Genomic DNA, 19,649 nt, shown 5'->3' on the forward strand with positions numbered 1-19,649 from the left:
AACTCCCAGAACCTTGTATAGCCACCAGCAAGTGTGGCCATCACACTGACCAATGAAATCAATACAGCTATAACACATTTCAAATAATGGCCATCAATTGTTCTCAAATCATACATGGGGAAACAGCCAACTCACTTTTTCATTGTTATACCAATCTTACCATATACTAAACTCAAAAGACTGAAAATTATGCCATTCATTTATTTATTCATTCATATATGCATATTTCTGATAACCCACTTTAACCAATGCAGGTTAGCAGATTTCCTGGAGCATCTCCCATGACACAGCGGGTGCAAAGCATATAAGGCTCATCCAGAATTGGATGCCACCTTATCATAAACAGCACACTGGAATGCAGACTCACTCATATACAAACATACACATATGACATACACACCTACTAACAATTTTGAGGAATGTCATCTCAATTGCAATATGTCTTTGGGATGTAGAAGAAAACCTAAACATGCAACACACTGCAAACAGAAGGCACCCAACTTGAGACATGAACTACCAAACTAAAGACTGTGATGAAGCAATGTTGGCCAATGCAACACTGTTTCAGCTATTATTCACTTGTTTGTTTAATCACAAAACATGCCCATCTTGGGTGTTACAGAAATTTCTATTTTTTACATTTATTACCGTGCTTAATGTGGTACAAACCTTGCAATGCAGATGTAGTGCAAAAGGGGAGGAGGAGCAACAATCAATGGAATTTGTATCACCCTGTAGTTTAGCATCTTACAAGGCATTTGCATATATCACATGGACCTCTACTACAGGAGGTTTAAGGTATTGCACGCATATATCTGTATTATGTCCTCTCCTTCTGTCAAGTCAAACAAATAACAAAAATATCAAAAACAAAAAAATTCACACTTTGCTATAGTAATCTTCTGGTTACAAGTCTCAAGTTCATTTAACTGTTTGGATTAAATATGTATACATCTTACATGCAGTACATACAATGTTCAATAGATGTATCTGAGCTTATGTTGCAAGTGCTATAAAGTGTATAGAACATCCCAAGCACCTGTTAAATTATATAATCCTAAGTGTTATATGGTATGTTTTACTGTCAGCTCATTCAAATGTATGTAATGTGAAGCATTTCTCTTTGGTCCTCTGCTGAAAATGAGCTTTGTCCAGTCAGACTTTCCTGGTAAACAAAGGCAAATAAAGGAAGAAAGATAAAAATGAAAACTTCTAAAATAAAAGGCAAAGTCAGTAATAAAATGATGATAACCCACAGGGAATGAATGGAATTACAGAAATGTATGTAAAAAATAAATTTCTCTGTTAGTTTTATATTATCTCTAAGCTGATTTTTGCTTGAATATGGTTCTAAAAATGCAGGTATGAAACTAGGCAATCAGATTTCTAACTAAAGTGATACCCAGGATTTTATTCATTATTAAATTTGCCTTACACTGAAATAAATTATCTAAGGTGGCAATATAATGTCACCAGTGGAGCGTATCCATCTTCAATGTCAAAATCTGGTTTAGGAGCAGCCAAACTTTAACTCATTGTGTGTTTCTATGAGATGGGCTAACAGGCAAAGCAGTTGCTAGAAAATTTTTCTTCTCTTTTTCTCTGCAGGGTCTGGGGACAATTTTGTGGCAATATGGGACTATTCGCTTAAGCCAAAGAAGTTACTGGATGAAACGGCATGTGACAACAATTGTTTAACAACCTTATTTATTATATCTTTATAATGTAACAAAGTGGAAACATTCAGGATATTCAAATGAAATTTGATGTTTCTCTCCTGATTTCTTTGACAAGTAATTGTTTTTTGCAGTAGCTAGATGTTACATCAGCTAAAATTAAGCTGTACCTACCCATCTTGTTTTATTTAGACAGTAGCTTGACAGGCTCAGTCCAGGAAGAAAGACACGTCATTCATAGAAATTGATTGTTACACTGTACTGAGGGAAGGCAACTGTAGGCTCAGCAGAATAAACCTGTGAAAACAGTGGAGTTTTGAAAATTCCCTGAAATCCTGGCTTTTGCCATTCAATATACTTATCTCTGATTTGTTATCTTTTAACTAGAAAATGGATAGCTTTATTATTATTCTAACAATATATTGTTCTTCTCTTCCCACTATTTATAAACCTATTTAATGGTCTATCTTCTCCTTCAGTGGGATGTTTCAACTTATAGCACTGCTTACTGTGCACTTCAACTAAGACTTGAACCCAGGCCCTCCATCTCATATCTATATCTAGAAAAACAGATAGATGTAGCTATAGATACAGTTATAGATATAGATAGGCAGATACAGATGTGTGTGTGTGTGTGTGTGTGTGTGTGTGTGTGTGTGTGTGTGTGTGTGTGTGTGTGTGTGTGTGTGTGTGTCTGTGTGTACTCTCCAGATCATATAAACATACATATTTGACCTGAATCTTCCTACATATCTATTGTAATAAATAGCTAAATCGTCTCTACATTTTTACTCTCTGCAGTTAGAAAAGAGATGTATACCTTACCTCCCTGTTTTATTTATTTGCTTGCTTGCTTGTGTGTTTGTTTGTATAGTTTGTCTTTTGAAGCTTTTATTCTTCATATCTCCATAGATCCTCATTTGTCAGGGATATGTTCTTTTCAACTGATTTATCAATGCAACTTCATTTGTTGATAATGTTAATAATGAACCTTTAATGTTTCATAATATTCCAGTGTGAAAAGGCAAACCTTTGTATGACCCATAGACTGACAAAGAATTAGTTCTGATATCAGATCCATCATACCTTTGGAATCTAAGACTCGGTGCTATGCTGCTCCACAGCTGAATGTATTAGAATTGCTGTAGTAACATTCACTCATCTAATTGAAATAAATAACATTGAATCTAAAAAATAAAGATCATATCTCCTATACAAGTCTGTCTTCAAGACACACAATTCTCTGAGATATATGTCTTGAATGGTTTATCCTCTTTTTTTAATGGAGGTGAACATTTTCCAAAGTTGGAGTCAATATGATCTAATGCCAACAAAGTGTTACCTTTATCTAAACTGATTCATTAACAATTTATAGTGATACATAAACTTACTTGACCCCTTACAAACTGGATGTAATAGATAAGTCAATTGACCAATATGGAGTATTTGTAATAGCAGCTCTACAGTTGCTTGATTCATATATTATTTACATGCAAATCTATGCAACCAGCCGGGTATCCTTCACAGGAAAAACAGAGTACAATTGGAAATGACTGTTGTAAATGGGCAATACATGAATATGTCTTATCTCTGCTTGGGTTAAATTCTGCACTCTAAAACATAACAGTGAAAGAGAAGATATATCACTGATAATGTCATCTGATAATATTTTTTTTTATTTCATACCAGACATTTTTGCAAAGAAATATCCATTTTGGTTCAATACAGATAGAGTCTGCTGTACTAAATAAATATTTGTGTGTGCCTTATCCCATTCCTTTATGCATGTCAGCACCTGGATGCTAAATCATTCTGCCCCAGTATGTAACCTCCTACTAACTATGTACCAGAGATGGTTCTCAACAAACCTCAGCTTGCTTAAAGACTAGGCATCAGCAGTCATTTATCACCCAAGTCATCATAGATGCAATGGCTGCTACCTTAAATGTGTGTCTAATCTGTTCACATGTTGGAGTATTAGACTATTTTAGTCTGTTTTGTATTTAATTTAGATACAAAATCTATACATAAACTATAATAAAAAAGGAGTAACCTTCTGTAATAAGGTGATGCAGAAATGTATCAGATATACAATTACACACTCTGGACATGATTCTCTGAATATCATCAGCAATAATTTTCTCATAGAAGCCTTCATCACCTAATATACTGCTCATTGAACACTCATAATGTGACCTGTCCATAATCACAATTAAACCACCTTTATCCACAGGGCGGATAACTATTTGTTCATTGGATTGTAAGGTTCTTAAAGCTTGTTTCTCTTTAAATGTTGTTATTCCTATAATGCATATATCTAGTACTATGTGTCATAATTCATAATAATTAAAAATGTCATCTTCAGTCAACTTCAAATAGGCCTCAACTAATGGATGGTTCATTGGTACAAAACAGCTAGGTTTCTAAAATTGAAAAGGGGATCCACAACTCTAAAAGAGGGTGAGCACATAGCAGAATCCCCATAGAACAAACATAACATAATATTACGGCAAAACACTCTTAAATCCACGATGGTATCTGGAAGTTTGCTCCTACTAGTAGGAATAAAGCTAAGGCCTTTATTTAATACACTATTCTCAAAAGGAGTCAATTCACAAGTAGAAATATTATAAATTAATGAATCGAGGTCCTCCCCCACATTTTCTTCAAAGTCTGATGCTGATTTGGCTCGTCGGAGAGTTTGCGCTTTTGGCGACCTCTGCTCGCCGACCTGGTATGACCTCCCCCTCTCTCCAAATGAACTGGTAGAGGAAAAGGAAGGTCTCCCAGATTCCCATCCCTAAGGGTATTAAGGGAATCAGCATCCGTTAAAACTGTACCTCTCCACTTAGGTCTGACCACTTTCCCGGCATCACCAGTTCTGTCAGAACAGTCAATAACAACATTCGGATACAAGTTATAATTAGAAGACTTATCTGAACAAACTCCATCAACCCTAGGTGACGGAACAAGGTTAACATTCAGCGTTCCCTGTCTAATCATACGGTGACCATTATTGATAGTACAAATCACCTTAGTTGCCTGACCAATACCATGGGAGGCAGAATTAATAGAAACACCATCTTCAGCTACAATACTATCAACATCATCATGTAAAACAGTTGTTTAAAAGGAACAGTCCCATTTGAATTAGTCACAGTTGTCGAACTATTAGTATTAACATGTCCCGTAACTCTCTGTCCTGCACGCAGCCACATAAAGACATGGCCTGCCTTGAAATCTTTAATGTCACACAACAATTTTGTTTTCTTCTGGTAAATCAACTTACATTCAAGCACTGCAACACCATCTAGGAGACTCTCAAAAAGTGGATTCAAAACATCCACTCGATAATCTTTAAGGAGTGCTTCCTGTCACTCATGTAAGGACTCCCTTAGTTTATCTTCTTCTGGAAGAAAATACTCATTCAAGAGGCGCATATAACTAGCCCTTACCTCTAAATTCAATTTTTGCCACTGTATAAGTAGTTCGGAATGCTGTGCCCCTTGTGTCTGCATGTTCAACATGCGTAGACCTCGGGGTACGACCTTCTTCTCGAGGCAAAGTTCAAAATGTAATCGTTGAGCTTGCATTTGCTTCAGCTTCAAAAAATCATGTTCAATACTCTCCGTGGTTTGTTGGAGAAGCTCCATATCTCCCGTCTCGCTCGCCGTATCATTACTGGTGGCCGGAACATCAAGCTGCCACAAACAGTTCTTCTCTTTTTGTAAATACAGCGAAAACCTTCAGAAAAAGGGGGAACAACCCCTTTTAACTGACTATTAATTTTAATAGCAGGATTATAGTCCAATTCGACAGAAGAAGAATTCTCAGTAGCCATGTTCTCTCGGATAACCACCAAAGATAAAAATATAAGAATAATAAAAATAAAACAAATCAGGTGGTAACCGAGTGATAAATTCTCCGTTGCTCAAACCAATGCACAAATATAATAAAAAAGGAGTAACAATGAGCAGCGAAAGGAAACAGGCATTACCAAAGTCCAAAATCCACACTCCACAAAATATGCACTGCAATCACCAGCGGTAAAAACCAATGGAAGTCACTAAGAAGGAACCAAACAGATGGCAATAGTATAAATAGCAGAACTCCTTTATTGTAGTCGACAAGGTAAGCGCTTTCACTGTTTTAGCTTCATCAGACCAGATAACAACTACAAACGCATAACGTATTTAAATACATTCATAATGAGTGTAGCCAATAGAAATCTGACATTTAGATGTTCAATTAACTGTCAAAAACAAAATACTTCACACTAGTGGAAAATCTACATAAAAAATAAAACCTAAAATACATGTCATTATACAAAAACTGTATTAAAAAGGGGATTTGAACTAATAAAAATTATATATCTAACATCTATACACATATAAAAAGTATGAAAAATATATATAACCACATGTAAATTTAAATATAAAAAGCTTTCATAACCAAATATACTCACATACACCACATAATACATCATTACTTAAGCAATCTCCTTTTCTTTAGAATAGGCTTAATAGAAGCCCTCTCGTTCAAACCCTTGCCCCGATCTGCATGGAGCATGATTATCCATCGGGCTTCCCTATATTCTGTATGTGTATATATATCACCCCCTCTACTACTCAACTGAATTGTCTCAATAACCCTAAAACAAAAAGTGTGAGAAATGTCAAACACATGTTTGGACAAGTCATTATTTAAGGAACCTTTCCTAATATGATACAGATGTTCCCTCATTCTGTCACGTAAAGTTCTATTAGTTTTACCAATGTAAAACGCGTGATACAGGGAACATTCTGCTAAATAAACCACATGAGCAGTTTTACAGTCTGCATGAGCATGAAACTTAAATTCCTTATGTAAATCAGGATGCATAAAAATGGAAGAGGTGTTAATATACTGACAAAAACTACAGCTATCACAGGGTAGTGTAGATCCAGGAGATGCTGACATAGAACTCACATTTCTATCATAACATAACAATCTCTTCAAGTTCTTGCAATTTCTAAACCTAAAAATAGGTTTCTCACCTACAATCCGGCATATGTCATGGTCCACTTGCAGAATAGACCAATGGTTACTAAACAACTTAGTAACAGCACTATGATCACGTGTATAAAACAAGGGAACCTTCACCTCACAAGTATCAGAATGTTGTCTCCTATCAATATTCAGGTCAATAACCGGTCCAAAATAAGGGACGGCTATATCTGATCTCAACTGATCCAAATCTGCCCATTGGGAATCTATTTCAAAAGGAGTATACCCACGTGCCAACAATTTGCTTTTCAGACCTTCAATCTCTTGTAAGAACCCTGCAGCAGTAGGATTTAACCTAGAAGCTCTGATCCCTTGAAATCTAATTAAATTCTTAAAGATATAACCGGGGTGCATGCTAGATCTAAATAGGAATGCGTTCCTATGACAAGTTTTACGATACACCCCAGTATTAATAATGTCCCCTGGTAGTTTTTCAATATACAAATCCAAAAACTCAACACGTGTATATGACCAAGTAAAGGTGAACTTTAAACAGTCGGTCTTAGCTTTATTCCTACTAGTAGGAGCAAACTTCCTGATACCATCATGGATTTAAGAGTGTTTTGCCGTAATATTATGTTACGTTTGTTCTATGGGGATTCTGCTATGTGCTCACCCTCTTTTAGAGGTGTGGATCCCCTTTTCAATTTTAAGAAACCTAGCTGTTTTGTACCAATGAACCGCCCATTAGTTGAGGCCTATTTGAAGTTGACTGAAGATAACATTTTTAATTATTATGACACATGTAGTACTAGATATATGCATTATAGGAATAACTTAACATTTAAAGAGAAACAAGCTTTAAGAGCCTTACAATCCAATGAACCAATAGTTATCCGCCCTGTGGATAAAGGTGGTTTAATTGTGATTATGGACAGGTCACATTATGAGTGTTCGATGCGCAGTATGTTAGGTGATGAAGGCTTCTATGAGAAAATTATTGCTGATGATATTCAGAGAATCATTTCCAGAGTGTGTAATTGTATATCTGATACATTTCTGCATCACCTTATTACAGAAAGTGTGTTCTCCTTCTTGGAGGTGTCTAATCCCTTGGTTCCTCTCATACAAGGTCTTCCGAAAGTTCACAAAAACCCCTCTGACTCACCAATGAGACCAATAGTGGCTGGGGGTGGTTGGATTATGGAACCTTTTTCATTGTATGTTGAGAAGTTCTTGAGACCTATAGTGAATTTGAACCCTGTAGTCCTTAGAGACTCTAAACAGTTTTTACTGGACCTTTACCAGTGTCTCTCTTTAGTTAGTGACATTGAGGATGTCATTCTAGTCACTTTTGACATTCAGTCTCTGTTTACTATGATCCCGAATGACCTTGGTGTTGAATATATACATGAGTAACTTGTTTTACATAGTAAATACACTTTAACTCAGATAGATTTGCTTTGTCTGTTTTTGGAACTTGTGCTTGAGAATAATGTTTTTATTTATGGTAGTGATTTATATCTCCAGAGACATGGCATAGCTATGGGCACTTCTTGTGCCAATAGCTACACCAATATGTTTCTAGCACACTGGGAGAATAATGTTTTGTTTCCTGCTTTTGCTTTTAAGACACGTCTTGTTTTACCGACGATTTGTTGATGATTTGTTTTTGCTGTGGAAAGGCCCAGTGGATAGCTTATATACATATCATGAAATGGTGGAACAATTTGACCACCTGTTTAAAGTTCACCTTTACTTGGTCATATACACGTGTTGAGTTTTTGGATTTGTATATTGAAAATCTACCAGGGGGCATTATTAATAGTGGGGTGTATCGTAAAACTTGTCATATGCAGGATTGTAGGTGAGAAACCTATTTTTAGGTTTAGAAATTGCAAGAACTTAAGAGATTGTTATGTTATGATAGAAATGCGAGTTCTATGTAACAGTTTGTGCTTGATAGTAGCAGTTCAGATGAAAGATAATGACTAGACATTCATTTCTGAATGAAGAACATAAGATTCCTGAGCTCCAGTTTAAATGAAAAATCCACAGCAAAGAAGACATCTTTTTCAGATCTTTATTGAAGGTAATTGTGATGAGTGTTTTCTCCAATTGCAAGACTTGTTTAGATAAAGAAGTAGTAACAGATTTGTTTGGCGTGACTAGACTCAGAGCTAGTGGGTGCGAAGAGTTTGTATGTGTGTGTGGGTGTGTGTGTGTGTGTGTGTGTGTGTGTGTGTGTGTGTGTGTGCGTTTGTGTATATGTGTTTGTGTGGGCATGTGTGTGTGTCTGCATGTCTGTGTGTGTGTGTGTGTGTGTGTGTGTGTGTGTGTGTGTGTGTGTGTGTTTGTGTGTGTATGTCTGTGTGTGTATATGTGTGCATGTATGTGTGTGTCTGCATGTCTGTGCGTGTGTGCGTGTGTGGGTGTGAGCTTGTGTGCATGTGTGCATGTGTGTATGCAAGTGTGTGTGCATGTGTGAGTGCAAGTGGGCATGTGTGCACGTGTGTGTGTGTGACTGTGTGTGTGTGTGTGTGTGCGTGCATGTATGTGTGCTTATGTTTTGTGTGTGTGAGTACAAGTGTGCATGTGTGTGTGCGTGTGAGTGCGAGTGTACATGCGCGCATGCGTGTGTGTGTGTGTGTGTGTGTGTGTGTGTGTGTGTGTGTGTGTGTTTGTGCATGTGTGTAGTGTAAAAACATTCATACTGGAGACATATTAAAATCAGTCACCATATCTCTGTATATGATGATAACAGATACATATCACTTGATGATATTCATATTTAATAACAATAAATTTGTGATATTTCCATTTTAGCAGGTTTTTCAAAAATTCAACATAGTTTTCTTTTCTTCACTCTGATACCAATTGAGGTTTCCCCATCTTCTCATGGCATTATTTGTTGCTTCTTCCTTATTTTGTAAATATTCAAATTAATTATCTATATCCCCATTAAACTTTAAATTTATTCTTGTTCTTGCCAACATATTTCTCTGCATTCCAAATAAGCTATTGTTCTTTATCTCATTTCTCATCTCTTTCGACTTCATAACACAAATTACATTGTACTTTCTACAGTTTCTTCACGCTCATTTATTTTCTCACCCTGCGTTGCTTCAAATTCTTTCTTCCTCTCTCCAGCCTTTGTTTAATTTCTTTCTTCTTCCAGCAACTGTGGGCAATTAACCCATCAGTTTCCATCATTACCACATGTTCTCCATTTAATTCTACTAGTTTACTGGAATGCTCCTGCTCTTGAGATGCAGTTAAAATCTTCCAGTACACAAATGGAGATAAGTAAATGAAAAATAATAAGCCTATTTATTTTCATTTGAAATGTCTTATCTGGCCAGAATTTTATTATTTTGGAATACTCCCCTTGGATTAAATATTTTATTATTATCAAAGACACAGTTCTGGAGAAACTTCTGATATGTAGTACTTCAGTTAGTAAATTTAACTTACCTAAATACTTGAAAATATTTTGGCCATAACTCACGTACATCGTGGCCCCCACCACCACCCCATGGCACAAATACATATGCTGAGAAGAGTGAGATATCATCTCACTTCTCCTGACTAATACATCCCAAAAAAATGTTGCTGCTCACTTGAGTCCACCCAACTAATACATTCCAAATATATATGTGTGTGTGTGTGTGTGTGTGTGTGTGTGTGTGTGTGTGTGTGTGTGTGTGTGTGTGTGTGTGTATGTGTGTGTGTGTGTGTGTGTGTGTGTGTGTGTGTGTGTGTGTGTGTGTGTATGTGTGTGTGTGTGTATATATATATATATATATATATATATATATATATATATATATATATATATATATATATATATATGTATGGGTTTACTTCGGTAGACAGAAATTTCACTTACCCAAGATTCATATGACCGAGATGAAAAGGCTGATGACCGCACAACACTGACATCCCGGAACACAGACTTTCCACTCCAGGTAAGTAACCATTTGCCCGTCCTGAGAAAAAATTAAAACCAAAGAAAAGCAAAGCCACTCATGTGGGGCTTCATGTCCCCTATGTGGGGGGCTGTGCCCCCACACCCCCCTAACTATATATACCATGAGACTGCACTACAGCGGGAGTAAGGGGCAAAGTTCAAAAGGGTGGCCACGCAGTTACTGGGAGAGATACCTAGTCTCAGGGTTGATGTAATATGACCTTACTTCTCAGATACACTGACTGAAGGAGTATCAATGTATAAGTACGTAGCTAAGAGGGAGGTGAAAGTCCCACCATTTTATACTATTGATGTTATTTTTCTACAGATTTCATTAGGAAGCACTGGGAAGTTCGAATTACAGACCCCGATATTGAATGGATTGTAGGTGATGCACCAAGTTTTCTCTATAAAAACAAATTGAATCCTAAAAGGATGCTTTGTTATCTGAAAGACCCTATAGGAACTGGTGACACTTATAATGAGTATGTGACAAGCCCATGTGGGCACTGTAATTATTGTGAGAATGTATATAGTAGTGGTTGTTTTGTACAATCAGAGACCAGACAGAAATATATATTTAATGTTATAGCTAACTGTAATACACAACACGTTGTTTATTTAGCACATTGTACATCATATGAATCATACTATATAGGGAAGACTGACAGAATGTTGAAGGACAGGATCAGGGAGCACCTCTATAATATCAGGATTAAATAAGAGACTAAGACACTGTCCAAGCATGTCCTACAGAAAGGCACTCAACATACATTTAAGTTTCTAGTTGTAGAAGTTATTATACTCAATAAACAGGGTGGTAATGTCAGAAATTATACAGAAAGTAGAGAAGTGAGATGGATAATTAAATTAAGACAAGATAAGGGATCAGGCTTGAATGAGAAAGTCTCACTGAAACTGATCCTGAAATCCAGAGCCCTTAAAGTGAATAAGGATTTTTTTATGTAGTGCATAATGATTTTTATTTAAAGCACGCAGTAGTTTTGTGAATTTGTTTGTCCATCTCTTAGATGTCTTATCAAATCTATTGAACTATATATTCAAGATGTATTTTAACACAAGTATTTTTTATAATTTGACTGTTGCTTTTATGTGGCTAGGGAGCATCACTGACTAATTGATTTTGTTATTTGATTGGTTGTGAGTACATATATAAGCACACAAGGTAAAACAAGTTTATATGGTTTGAAAAAGCCCTATGGTGAAAGCACTTACCTATTTCGAATAAAACAGATTTATTTTATGAACTGATCTTCTGGCTGAATCTTTGTATATGGTCCTGTTGTGCCTTGGACTGTTCCACTGTTGTTTTGTGTTATTTTTCGTTGGACTACTTTTATAACATGACTTATCTAAAGAATGCAGATATGGAATGTAACAAAATCATAAGCGGAATGCTGTTCACATTCGCGCGAATACTGCATGCACTTAGCTCATTACTTAACACCTTTGTTTAATGCGTCTTCTGTGTTCGGCAATGAATCTGGCTCATGCTTTTCTGAACAGGCTAAGAATTTTCATTTCTTCACCATGAAGACATAACATCAGATTTCTTTTTCTTCTTAACATATCAGCACAATCAAACATGTTTACCCTCAGCATGGAAAACAAGTCCATCTGTGCTAGCACATTATGAAACATTCAAATTACATTTGTCCTTTTTTAATCCATTGCCCTTTAACAGCATAATTCTCCATCAGCACATATCTTGCTTCCATGTGTAACCAGCAGTTTCAGACAGTGATACATTTTAGGAAAGGCAATATAAAACAATTCAGTTTTACCACTATATCATGATAAAACTATACTCCCCTCCTCTGTAGAACATACACCTTCTGATGGTCTCCCTACCCTCAAGGCCAACACAAATTACCAACAGCCTGTATAGCTGTGTACCATATATGACAACTTCAGAGGGGTTGCCATGCTTCTGCCATCAGATGGCCACCAATGTTATCATGAGTGGTGGGGCAAACAATAGGGGGAGCTCTGCTGCTGCTATCAGTCACTGGCTGTGGTAGTTGTGCTCAAGACCAATCCATAATCATGTTATGCACAATGTAACAGACTGTGAACATTCTACATGTATTTTCAGGATCATACAGGAGGGCTCCCTCTATCTCATCCAGGCTATGGAATCAGGCTTTGACCATGCCAAAAACTCAAAGGAAAAAATGAACTAGTAACCAAAGGCCAAGCCAAGGAATGTCAAGGCAGTGCAAAATCAGAATAAAAATAACAACTTTAATATAGCAAACTAAGAACTTTCATCCAAGAGATATTAAACAGGCTTCATCAAAGTTTGTTCAAACTGCTCACACACATCATTAAATGAGCCACTGATAATAGCTTAATTAGCTTTCACTACTATCCACTCCCTTAGTGCCTTTTTTAGGCAATGCCAAATTTACAACCCTACTGACATAACAAAGTCAACTCAACAGAACATTGAAATGTTACTGCTCATTGCCAGGAGTCTAAATAGAAAAATGCACTCCCTCCAAGCTCTCTTCGCACTCAAGAATGTGTATATCTGTGCAGTTACTGAGACATGGTTTAAAGGGGCAGAGAGTACCTTGTTACTACAAAGTTTCAGTGCCTTCCACACTTTTAGACCAGTAACTGCACAAATAAGGGCTAAAGGTGGACATGTCTCAATATACATCAATAAGAAGCAGACCCCTGGGGGGGGTGAAACATGATAACATGCTAGAGTCCTCCACGTAGAGATCACCATAAACAAATTCCATACCATATGCTAGCCAGCTATAAGTCACATCCCATGCCCCAAAAAGCTCACAATGCATACTTCGACCTACTGGAGACACTTCCCATCCAGCCCAATACCCTACTCATGGGAAACTTTCATTACCCCTCTATAGACTGAGAAATCTAAATGGCCTCATATCTACAAGCACAGAGATTCCTGGACTTCATAAATACAAACACCCTTGACCAAATAGAGAATATGCCCACTAAATGCTCCAGCATACTGGACCTCATATTCACAAATATGGGAGAACATTGCACCCACTCTGATGTCTCTTCCTCCCTGGAAAGGTCCAACCATAAAGCTGTCTCCTTCAAAATCCAAAGCAACTGTGTAATCCCATTAAAACCAGTAATAGTTAGTGACTATTCCAAGGCAAATCACCTGTTATTAAGTGATGGTTTGTCAAAATTCAGTGCCTCTCCAAACCTGAAAATACACCACCCTATCCTGCATTGCTCTCAGAAACTCTGTACAGCCATGTCAGTGGCTGCATAGAGTCTGCTGCACCTATCAGAAGTAAGCCCAGGACTAGCTCCAGAAACAAATCACTCTGGTGGCATCATAAATTAAACAGGATATACAAAAATGAAAAAATATGGCAAAAATCAGGAAGGATAATTCCCATAAAGAGAAAAACTCTTGCAACAAAGTAAATAGGCAACTAAGAGGGCTAATTAGGTCAACAAAAGGCAACTTTAAGGATAAGATATCCTCCCAGGTAAAAAAAAAACATAAGGCCTTCTGCAGCTATGTCAGAAACTTCAAGGGTGGCAGACAGCAATGTGCTGAACTCATGGTTAATTTTACCACATTCACTGAGCCTGGTGATATAGCAAACCTGCACACAGATAAATTCAATTCCAACTTTGACCCCTCTCACCACTAACCATTCTCCCATTAATACCCTCAAACCTAACCCTCCAACTATAACTAGGGAGTATTTACTGGCTGCACTGACTAAACCCAAGAATATGCCTCAGTGGGTCATAATAACATCCCAGGTTGTCTCCTGAATAGTCTAAAATGCAACTTATGAGGAACCCTGGAGTCATTATTTAACTATAGTCTTAAAACAGGCTTTGTACCATGTGAATTGAGGACTGTGATGGTCATCCTCCTTCATGAGAGAGGACCTTCAACACATTCTGGAAACTACAGACCCATTAGTCTGACTAGTCTTATTTGAAAAGCCATGGAAAGGATTATCATGGAAATTGTCAACAAGGACATAAGAGACCTCCAGACACTGGATCCATCCCAGTTTGGCTTTGTCAAAGGTAGATCATGCTTACTGAATCCTGTGGATTTCTTTGAAAAGGTCACTAAGGCAATGGACAAGGGGAAAACTGTGCATACTGCCTACCTAGATCTGGCTAAGGCAGTTGATACAATACCTCATTCAGGCATTATCAAAAATCTTATGGAACTTGGTATAAACTCCTTTATAACATGCTGGATAGCTTGCTGGCTTACTGATAGGAACCAGTGAAGCAACCTCCACAGAGAGGCCAGTCACCAGTGGAATCCCCCAGGACTTTGTATTAGGCCCACCCCTCTTTGTCAACTACATCTCAGGCGTCAAAGCCAATGTCAAAGACCTCTGGCTAACCAAGTTTGCAGATGATTGCAAACTGGGAGCAGTCACTGATTTCCCCCTAAGATGAGAACAGTCTTCAGGAAAGTCTAATGCAGACAAAATGCTTGATGCCAAAGCCATGGCTTAAAACTCAATACCAAGAAAAGCATTATAGTACCTTTTGAGAAGTCTGTCACACCAGGTTACTATGTCATCAATAGAACACCCTTAAAAGTTTTGATTCACTATTCAGTGACCTGGGAACTCATGTAGAAAGTAACCTATCCTTCGAGCAACATGTGTCAAAGGTAGTAATAAAATCCTTCTGTGTTGCTCAACTTATAAGCAAGGGCATGGCATCTAGGTCCAGAGAGGTCATCATACCACTGTACTTAGCCCTCATCAGGTCTATCATAGAGTATAATACCCCCTTCAGTATGCACCTGACCAGATACATACACCAACTGGAATGTCTACAAAGGTGTCTTACAAAAAAAATACAGGGAGTAAACACAATGTCGTATGCTGATCACCTCAAAGCCCTGTCCCTTTATTCAGTATCCTACAGACAACTGACAGAGGATCTTTGCATGGCATACAGGGCATATCTGGACCCTATTTGGATGAATATTTTGCACATCCGCAAAACAAACCACATCAAAATTAATAGATTAAAAGACCTACATTTTGCTTGCAACATAAACAGGGCATGTTGGACAGACAGCTATGTTTTTAGGAAATTCCCGTTCTCTTGATCAGGCTCCCCATCCATGTGAAACAGAGCTCCCACCTATTCCTATTTAAGTGTATCTTGAACCAATGGATAGGTAATTGGAAATTCACCCCTGGTCTGGCTCCAATGTCTGTGATGGACAGAGGCAATCAGTAAATCACCCACTATAAATCAAAATAAATCAAATGTGTGGATCACATTTGGGTTGCAGGGCTAGGCTTTTAAGGGCCCTAGTGTTTGTTAGCCTAGTATACACCTTTGAACCTATGAACCTATTCTGAACCTGAACAAAAAGGTGAAGGAACATCTAAATGGCTTTCTCTTCAGATTTCTGATTCAGACTTGGAGAGTTCAGTTTCTGATTCTCCCTGTCAGGTGTACAGGTCACTACTCATTGTTTACAGTGTGGGTATGGCTCTGTTGATACTTCTTCCAGGGCTATGGCCACTGGTACTGCCTTGAGGAGGTCTGCATGGCTGCATTCTCAGAAACTCCCAGATGATGTCAAAAAGGAGATTTTAAATTCCCCTTTGGATAGAGATTTGGCCCCTCTGCTGCAAAGGTGATCAAAAAGTGTGATGAACGGGGTAATCCAGGGAATCTCTAAGATTTTTCAGTCCTCCTTTTCCAAATTTTCTAAGGGATTCCCTAACTCCTCATCCAGGAATAAACAGTCTAAACAAAATACAGATAAACAGTCATTTAAGAAGAAATGTCAAGATTGTTTGTAAAGACGCCTCAAACCTCACAGTACCAAGGACAGTCCAACAACTCTAAATGACTATTCAAGAGATCTGCTAGCCTTCTCTCACCCTGGCCCCTTTGTTCTTCCAGAAAGTCATTTTTTCTCTGACAACAGATAGTTTCAGAAAAACAGGTTCTAAAGATGAGTTATTGAGGTCACACATGGCAGTGGAAGGAAACTCTTCCTTTCAAGAGAATATTTCCTCATCCTCCAGATCAGACTCTTTTGACTCTACCTGTTATTCATTACGTTATCCCAAGGAGTGGTCGAACCAGTTCCTCCTTCCCAGGTGAGTAAGGGTTTTTATTCAAGGATGTTCTTAGTGCAAAAGAAAGAAAATGCCTGGAGACCAGTTCTGGACCTTTTTTTTCCCTAAACCTTTTTGTGATAGTGCCCAATTTCAAAATTATGTCACTTCACAACCTGTTATTTTTTCTTCCTTTTTCAAGTTAGCTGGTAAAACTAGACTTAAATGATGCTTATCATCACATCCCTATTAATTCAGACTTCAGATGTTTCTTAAGGTTTTGTGTGTCTACATCACATTATCAACTCTATGCCTTAGCCTTTCTGGAAAAAAAGAATGTTCACAAATTGTCTAGCTCCATATATAGCTCATTGTAGGCTACAGGGTATCCACATTTTCCATATTTAGATGACATTCTTATCTTTGCAGTGTCCTTTTTCAAAGTGTCAGAAATCACTCTTGTGTCTGAAATCTCTTATACAACCTGGGATTCCTAGAGGACATTCAAAAGTCTTTCTTGACTCCTTCACACAGGATTGTTTTTCCAGACACCTCAGTTCAAAGAGCTTTTCATTCACAGGACAAAATAGATCTTTACTTATTTACATTTTTAAGGTTTTCCACTCAGACTTTAGTCACTGTGAGAGAATACCTCCAGATTTTGGGTCTAATGGCATCTATGATTCTCATGATATCCCTGGCAAAACTCCACATGAGAAAGATACAGCAGTAAAGGAAATCTCTTTGGTTCCCACACCAACACCCTTTACCTTTTCAAATTCTAGTGCTGTGGTTTGTCAAAAGAGAAATCATTTGGTGGAGACAGCAGATATCCTTAAAACCAGGTCTTCCATTTTCTATCCATGTTCCAAAACAATCAGTCATGTTGGACACCTAGGACTATGCTTGAGTAGCAGTTTCAGGAGGGATAAAACTGCAGGGTGTGTGGAACACAAATAAGAGATGCAAGCACATAAATATCAAATATATGCATGCCCTGATCATGGCACTCAACTCTCTGAATCATCTCTGGTCCCTGGAACATCTTCAAGTTGTTGCAGATAATAGCACAGTCATGTGGTGCATCAACAAGCAGGGGGAAATCCATGTAGTATTTCCTTTGCAGACTACCCATGATAGCTTGTGATATAGCTTTACAGCACAATCTCACTAGATAGCCAACATACATTGCATCAGAGCAAAACTGTGAGACAGACAAGGTGAGCAGGACCAGGGTAGACCCTCACAAATAGAAACTAGATTGTGGGGGGGGGGGGTCCAGTATTTGAACCGTCTGTTAGGAGTTCCACAAGTAGATCTCTTTGCCTCTTTTCTGAACAATCAACTGGTAAGATCCTGTTGCAGGACTCTATGCAAGAAGGCCTATAAGACAGGTATCATTTTATTTCCTTGGACAAGAATGTTCCTGTATGTTTTTCACCCTTTCCACTAATATCCTGGATACTTCTGAAGATTTAGAAGGAACCCCTCAACATCATTTTAGTGACTCCTTTCTGACCTAGATAACTGTGGCTCTTTTTTCCTTCTGTAAATGGCCAGGGACAGTTACCACAAGCTTCCTCACAGATGCAATCTGCTCACAGAAGAGCAGTATTTGATACACCCCAACATCAATCAACTTCAGTTGACTGCCTAGATAATGGGATCTTAATTGCTTTTAGGCACCTGTTTACTGAGGATGTACAGCAGGTACTAATGGAGGCAAGAAAGCCTGATACTAGAAAATCATATATTAGCAAATGGGAATGGTTTTCTAGTTGGTGGCAACAGCATAACCAGCACTCATTCAAAGCTACACTGCACTGTATGGTTCAGTAACAGCACAATGGCCCAAAGGAAGAAGCTGCAAAGAAGAATAAGATCAGCAGAAAAGATTGTGGGCACTAGTCTTCCTACCTTACAGGAGCACTTTGAAATTAGATGTAAAAAGAGGTCCCATAAAATACTGAGTGACACTTCTCAGCCAGCATATGGTTGGTTCACTAAACTTGCTTTTGGTAGAAGGTTATGGAGTATCTGCTGCAGGACCCCCAGATTCATGAACAGTTTTTATCCAGCTGCAATATGACTCATTAATGCAGACGTAACTCTGGATGTATCAAAACTAAAACAGATCATTATATTCTCTTCTTTTTCCATACAGTCATTCTATTTACTGCATACTAAAATTAATATATTCTCATTCAAGTGCAATTACAATCACTTCCTTATGTGCAGTATCACCCAATCTCACCTCTGTGTTGTTCAGTGTATATAAATAGTGGACAAGCATGTGCATCAGCTACCTAGCTATTTACTTTTGTACTGTAAAAGAGCTGACACTCGAAATTTCCTTTAGGTAGCACTTGTGTTTCCTACATGACAATAAAGTTTCTTTGACTCTTTGAATCTTGAATCTAGTTGTTCCCTGGTCCTATAATATTTGTGTGAGTTATTATCTTATGGCCTTTCTTATTCCTCTGTCAAGGTTCATTTATTGTCCATTTCAGCACGTCTGCCTATGGATTCTCCTCTTTCAATGCAGTCTCATGTCAAAATGTATTTAAAAAGAGTTTTGCACAAGAGACATCCAAGTCAGCTGGTGACCCCTGCTTGGAATATTAATTCTGTGTTAGAGAAGCTAACACTTATCCATCTGAACAAGCTAACATGGCTGACTTTAGGTTGTTAATATGGAAAACAGTGTTTTCTGATTGCTCTGACCTCTGCAGGACAGATATCTTTGCTGTAAGCTCTTATGGTAAGTCAGCCCTATCTCGTTTTCCACAGGGACATGGTTTCTAATCTGTCTTTCATGCCTAAAAGGGTATCCCTGTTTACTTTAAGCCAAACTATCCAGTTCCCCTTTTTCTTTCCTGAACCTAAAAATATGGGAGAAAGGATACTCCATATCTTGTATGT

Source organism: Protopterus annectens, chromosome 5.part0 (assembly GCF_019279795.1).
Source record: "Protopterus annectens isolate FY-2018-M chromosome 5.part0, PAN1.0, whole genome shotgun sequence".
NCBI lineage: Eukaryota > Metazoa > Chordata > Ceratodontiformes > Protopteridae > Protopterus > Protopterus annectens.